The sequence below is a fragment of the Pygoscelis adeliae genome, unplaced genomic scaffold (genome assembly GCF_000699105.1).
Source record: "Pygoscelis adeliae isolate BGI_AS28 unplaced genomic scaffold, ASM69910v1 Scaffold110, whole genome shotgun sequence".
Lineage (NCBI taxonomy): Eukaryota > Metazoa > Chordata > Aves > Sphenisciformes > Spheniscidae > Pygoscelis > Pygoscelis adeliae.
The window spans coordinates 179,794-186,429 of NW_008823919.1; positions in this window are offsets into that span (position 1 = coordinate 179,794).

Here is a 6,636-nt window from a genome sequence, read left to right on the forward strand (position 1 = left end):
GACAAGATTTCCATCAGCTGGCGTGGAACAAAAGTAGACTCTGCAGGCCAAATTCAGCATACCTGTGAATTACATGGTAATATAGCTTAAACACAGAATGTAGTTCACGTGACCAAGGTGTCACTGTGCTTTCCTAGTGTGAGTCAAGGAGAAACCTACAGTCATCCAAAGGGCAGTCCTGCACAAAAAGCAGGTAAGTGTAATGGAAGTGGTAATTATATTTGTCTGACTTTATTTATGGAAAAAAGTTTCTGAAATGGGTGGGGGCTTGTTTTGTTTGGTTTGTTTTTTCTTTTTTCCCAACAATGCCCTTATCTGACGATACCAGAGAAGACTAACATCTAATTGTTACTTAACTTAATTGGTTTATAATGCACATTTGAACATGTATACAGTTAAGCAGAAGTTGTGAGTCTCTGAAAACAGCCAATTTTCTTTCTTTTATACAATAAAGTGTGAAGAGTTTGCAAGGGATATTTTTTCCCCTTTCTTTAAGAGAACCAAAAAAATAAGATAAGCATGTTTGCAAGTAGCCATCCAGTTGTGGGCTATACCATCTCATCTGAGCAGACAGATTTTCCTGCATGTCTTGTATACTCTGCAAAAACCTCACAACACTGACTAAGGAACCTCCCCTGAAGATAGTGGAAACCGGAGGAGCTATGATTTCATGATCTTATTCAAGTCCTCTTGTCCTGAATGGATGGTGGGTGCTCCACAGGAGAGATACTTGAAAAGTCAAACAGCTTCTAAATGAGAAAGAATTATTTTACTACTTTAAAAATCAAGAAAAGATTATCTTTCATTAAAGAACAAGCACAGGAATTTACAAAGAACATCTGAAATTGCTTGCAAATATTCAGAAAGTAAACACAGAAGCTGAGTGTTCATAAAGAAAAATAAATAAATAAATCAACATCTATTCAATAAAAAAAACCCAAAGGCTTTCTTTTCTTCTGTCTCTCTCCTTATCTTTTCTTACAGTAGGAAGGACATATTCTCAAATTTTCAATTATGCCAAAAAAGGAGGGACAATTTAACTACTGCTGCTGCTGCTGCTGCTGCTGCTGATTATTATTATTATTATTATTATTATTATTATTATTTTGACAGCGTTGAAACAACTCCAAATCATGAATAATCCTGGGATGTGTGGACATTATACTGTTGGTATACTCCCACAGGTTATGTGCTCCCACTCCAAAAGCTTTCAAGAGATAAGCATTGTTTTTTTTTTGTGGCAAAAGAAAAAGAATCCATCATTGAAGCTTAATAATATATGTTTGGGTTTTGGTGTTTTGTTTGTTTTTTGGTTTTTTTTTTAAATATGGCAAAGTGAGTTATAATCTCCTGAAAGCTGACCTATTAACTTCATGTTCACAACGAGAACTGACATATTAAAGGAACATAAATATGCTCAAGAAAAAAGTCAAGGTGACCACTTGGACCTCAGACATTCCCTCAACTAATTAATGAAGAAAATTACCTTTCAGGCCAAGGCCAGTTAACACCCCTGAAAGCACTCTCTGAAGCCCAGTATTTCGGGTAGCTCTGAAGGTAACCTGCATTTGATACAGATGCGCATTTTTAGATGCTTTGGCTCTGTTATACAAAGGCTTTTTCTCTCTGGCTTTCAATCAAGGTTGCAGGGGGCCACCTGGGGCTGCCTGCCAGCTTTGAGCATCTCCCACAAACTGTAGTGTGTGTCAGATGACCCCAAACCAGCAGCCTCCTTGGAGACCATGGACTCTGGTATCATTGCTGCCTGCAGATAAGCCAGCTGAGCAGGTGCCTCTAGGCAGGCTGGAACAACAGTTGCCCGCACTCTGAGACAGTGTTTTAAAGGAGTTGGGGAAGATTGAAAAAAACATGTCGTGTTTCCTGCGTGGCTCTTGATGGCATGCATGAGGGAGAAAGGGATGCGTCCACAGTCGCATGCATTTGCCCATGCTAGCCTGTAACTCAGGAAAACGTGGTCGTTGCACACATGGTGTATTTCTACCGCTGACAGTCCACAGGCTTTGTTGCCCCTACATCCAAATATTTCTGGAGATTCTCAGACCATCTCACTCCATTAAGATGTTATTAAAACCCAGTATTTTAAATGAGTGTATTGTAAATGTCATATACTTCATAACCCACTTACTTTTGTAAAACACATGACAGGGGAGTCCAGAGCTCGATGCTCCATTCCCAGGTCTGCCAATATACTGGTATGGTGATCCTGGACAACTGTCCTCATTGTGCTGCCTCCACTCCACGTCACATCACTGCTCCTTTTCCTCTCTTTGAACTGTGAGTGTTTTGAAGTGAGTTGCTGCCTGACATGAAAAGAGTCTGGTTGCTCTTACAATGCTCCTCCTTAAGTAATAAAATGAAAAATATAGCAGCAGCCACTCACACAATGGCAGCCCCATGTTAACCAGTAACAAATCTATTCAGTTTTAGGCTATGAGTGGTCACAACCTATGTTTCTCCCCAGAGACCTCAACTTCTGGATCCCATCTTGCAGTCTCCAGTATAAAAGTTAAACATGTGCAAACAACACACGACAACTGTTTGACAATAGGACTGGTTTGTTTTTTTGCTGAAAAAGAATTAAGTTTCTCTCAATGCTTGCTTCTTAAATTAAATGATATGTCTGAAACTTTTCTAAGTAATTCAGGCCTGAAAATGCAGGGGAATACCATAAGGTTTTGTTAAAACCAGTATGTGCTGCTATAAGAACTATGTTGGTCACAAAAGATTCAAAGAAAGTGCAAGTGCTCCTCTCTTTGGACTCAGAAAGCATGCAAAGCATTAGAAAAAATTATTAGATTCATATAATGAAGACTTGTTGAACTTGGGAATAGGAAAATCCATTTCTCTGCAGGGACCAGGTCTACATTGAATAACAGCAGTGAAAATCTCTCTTTTGCTTGCTAGCCCACTCTGTAGTCTATGCTACCATCTAGCCAGGGCTTCAGAAGATGTGCTAGCTGCAACTATCAGAAGTAGGCTTCTTTCCGTAACAGCTGTACCTTCACTGACAGCTGACATCGCCAGAGGGGGTGACATCTGAAACCGTCAGGGAGAAAAGGCTCAACAATGTTCAGTAATTGAGTTTTACAGGGAACTGAGGGCATAAAGAACCTCTTAGAAATTCCTGTACATGATTAGTCGTGAAATCTTGTTAGATACAAAACATAGCAGTAAGTTTAAAAAGGAGCTTTGACTCAGCAAGACTGTAGGATCAGACCTTCATGCATGAGTCACTGCATCAGCCCCAATAAAATCTGAGGAGCACTGCAAAGCGATGTTGCAGATGCTCAGTGGAAGGGAAGAGTGCAGGCCCCCTGATGGCAGGAAGTGAAGAAAGCATAACAGCTAATGAAACTGGAGAGGGGATTTCTTTCAGCAGAATTGCCCAACGGTGGGTTTGGCAGGGAGAGCAGGGAGAATGTCTGGGTGGATGCAGAGAGCATTCTGGGATCTGCAGTGACAACAGGAGATGAAGAGCATGGTTTTAGTGATTCACCCGAATCACAGCATCTTCAACAGCACTGTGTGCCCTGCGCACCAGGGTGCTGATTCAGTCCTGACTCAGAGGGAAGAGAGCCACCTCTCTGAGTCACCACCACCAAATATTTTCCTTTGAGGTTCCCAAACAGGACGTGCTACGTGGGTGCCTGTTCCTCTCCCGGGAAATCTGATATCAGACCTCAGCTTGAATGGCACGTATATTTAGTGGGAGGACTTTTTCCTCAAGTAACCTTACTGATTAATGTATTCTCTCTGGACATATGGCTGGATTAAAACACCATATAAGATCTTTCTGTTATGCAGAGGAAATGCCTGTGCCATTTTATTATAGGAGCAGTTTATTTTCAGCTAAAAGTTTAGAATGAAAAACTGCTTTTCTACAGAAAAAAACAAAGACAGACAGTGAGAATATGATTCTTCTGATATTGCCATCCATCTGGAGTAATTTTTGTGGGATCTCATTTATAAGATTGTTTCTACAGCACTGAAATACTTGAAAAAGTTCTACTAGAGGTAACTATGATTTTTCTGTCTGTGCTTACAAGCCATTGTATTTCACCACACCTAAGAGACAATTCTTACCTCTCCAATATAAGACTTGCAGGTTGTCCATAAATTTAACATGGCAATTTGCAAAGGAATTTATATACAGGCAATTTGGATTGTATGTGTACGTACCGAGACACCTATATAAATATACATTTATTATTACTCACAATCCAAAATTGCCTATATATATATTTCTTTGTGAATAAAAAGTGAGTATAGAAGCAAATTTACTGTCACTTAAGAAATGGTTAACTTACAACAAATAATATTTTCATTAAAGGAGGCTAAATATATAAATATAAAATATGAGTGTAAAGTTGAGAGAGAGAGAGAGAGAGTTTATAGTTACATATATACTAGTATAACGTTTGAAGGAAAAGAAAATAGCCAAATAATACTACTGGAGTATAATTCAAAGTACCTAAGCTCATTCATTTTGTTGTGCCAAAGCAAGAGTTAATCGTATGTGGAGTCATATTTGGAAAGGATTAATCCATGGAAGGTAATAATAATTTATAAATCACTTGAATTAGACTTATTAGCTTTGTATTAAATAACTTCAGGTTGTACAGGTAACATGGTCAGGAGAAAACAACTTCCTAATTTGAAGACTGAAAAAAACGTGGAATGTATTAATTGGTAAGAATGAAAAAAAGGATACAAACAAACCCCATGTAAGCATGAAAGACAAACGTAAGGATTCAGCCCTCCAGTAGGTCCCCAGAACATCAGACAAAGTCAACAGAGATGAGGAAACCCCTGAAACTACACAAAGCTTACTGCATTTTCACACTGGCAAACAATGGCGAGCTCTTGGCCCAAGGCTGTTTTGAATCATCCCCAGACTTTTTAATTTTTTTTCCTAAATAATCCGGCCAAAGAACATTTGAATAAGTGCAAATAAAACTTGAGGAGTAGAAGCTGTAACTTGTGGTGCTGCTCACATGGTAGAGCAGAAAATGCCCAAACAATTGGCATCTGCAGTTTTCTCCGTGTAGGAGAGCACCACTCTGAACTGCCAGACAAGTGTTTTACTACATATTACCTGGGAGCGCAAGGCCCCGTGGGGTGTCACCAACCCTGTTACAGCTACAGGACAGTGATGAAGCCTGCTTCCTCCTCCGTGGCTTCACTGTCCTGTGGCAAATGCCTGGGAGATTGACAGCTCCACCCTATCCCCAGCTCACCTATCCACAGCTCCACCATTAGCCTGTGAACTAATGGACCTGGAGAGTGTCTGCAATGCAGCCTTGCCGATGCACGAGCATGCCGCAGGGAGGAGGAAAGCCGTGGGCAGGAAACTCTTGCAGGAGACTGGGGAGGGAAGAGCATGAGCCTTGTGCAGGGCTGGAGAAACCCAGTGGGAAAACACAGGGGTGCGAAGATCAGTGCCTGTTACCACGTTGGCTGTTCCCAGGCACCATCAGCAGCCCTGATGGGCCAAAGCCACTTTCCTGGGCCATTTCCAAGTGAAACCGGGTGCCATAGGAAGTGGTGGCAGTGACTCAGCAGCAGTGGGTGGCTCACTTCCCTCTGAATCCGTGCTGGAGCTGTCAAGCACCTCACAGCGGGACCTACCACAGGAGAAGATGTTAAACCATTTGCGGTCAATTAGGAACCATGTGTCTTTTTCAGCCTGGAGCTCTGGCTCAGCTCCAGGAAGAGTCACTTTTACACCTAGTGCCTGCCTGAAGTGTTGATGCATTTTCTGTCTCATTTCTCTGTCCTGAAGCCTTCACTACCCTGGGAATCTAGCCACAGATGTAAATGCAAGGGTGTAGTCATGATTTATGCCAGTAACACATACCCTGCCGTAAACAGCACTAACACAGCTACACCCAAGAGAAATAAAAAGATGCTCCAAAATACGAGTGTTGCTCTCTATTGTTCCACAGCTATTATCAGAGGAATCTTTTCCAGCTATCACTGAATGAGGAAGAGGGTCTTGAAGTTAGTGCATCTCCAACGCCTTGTGGATGGAGAGAAGCGAAGGAATCCCACAGTTACAGCACTGGCCTGAGCTTAGATTTGGAGCCCATCCCAGATCTGCCACAGAAAATGCAAGGGCCTTCTGCAGGTTACTTAATCACTGAGTGCTTCAGAGCCCTGAAGAGTAAAACATAACAGGTGGAGGAGTGGAAAAGCTTTAAGAGGTCTTTTAAAGAAATATCAGGGCTCTATAAAGCAAGTGGTAGACAGTGGATTTTTACAGTAATTCTTCACTATTGCAATACGATGGTTTCCTTGGATTAAGTTAAACGGATGTATATTTAACATTCACCTGTGTATTTTATTTGAGGCAGTGCATATGCAAGAGGCAAGGACTGTACTTTGCCTAAGTTTTCCCACACAAATAAGGGGTTAAAGCCTTTAAAGAGTATCAGCCATGTGTGATTCACAGTCTTTACATGAACAAGGTCTGCTTTCTTGGTAATTCATCACATGAAAATGCAGTGGCCAAACTCAGATTAACACTAAACCCTGTGGGACTGTAGTGACTTGGATCAGTACCTATTCTTCTGCTCAGGCTGATAGGCAAGGAAAAGCTAAAATGACTTGGGGGCT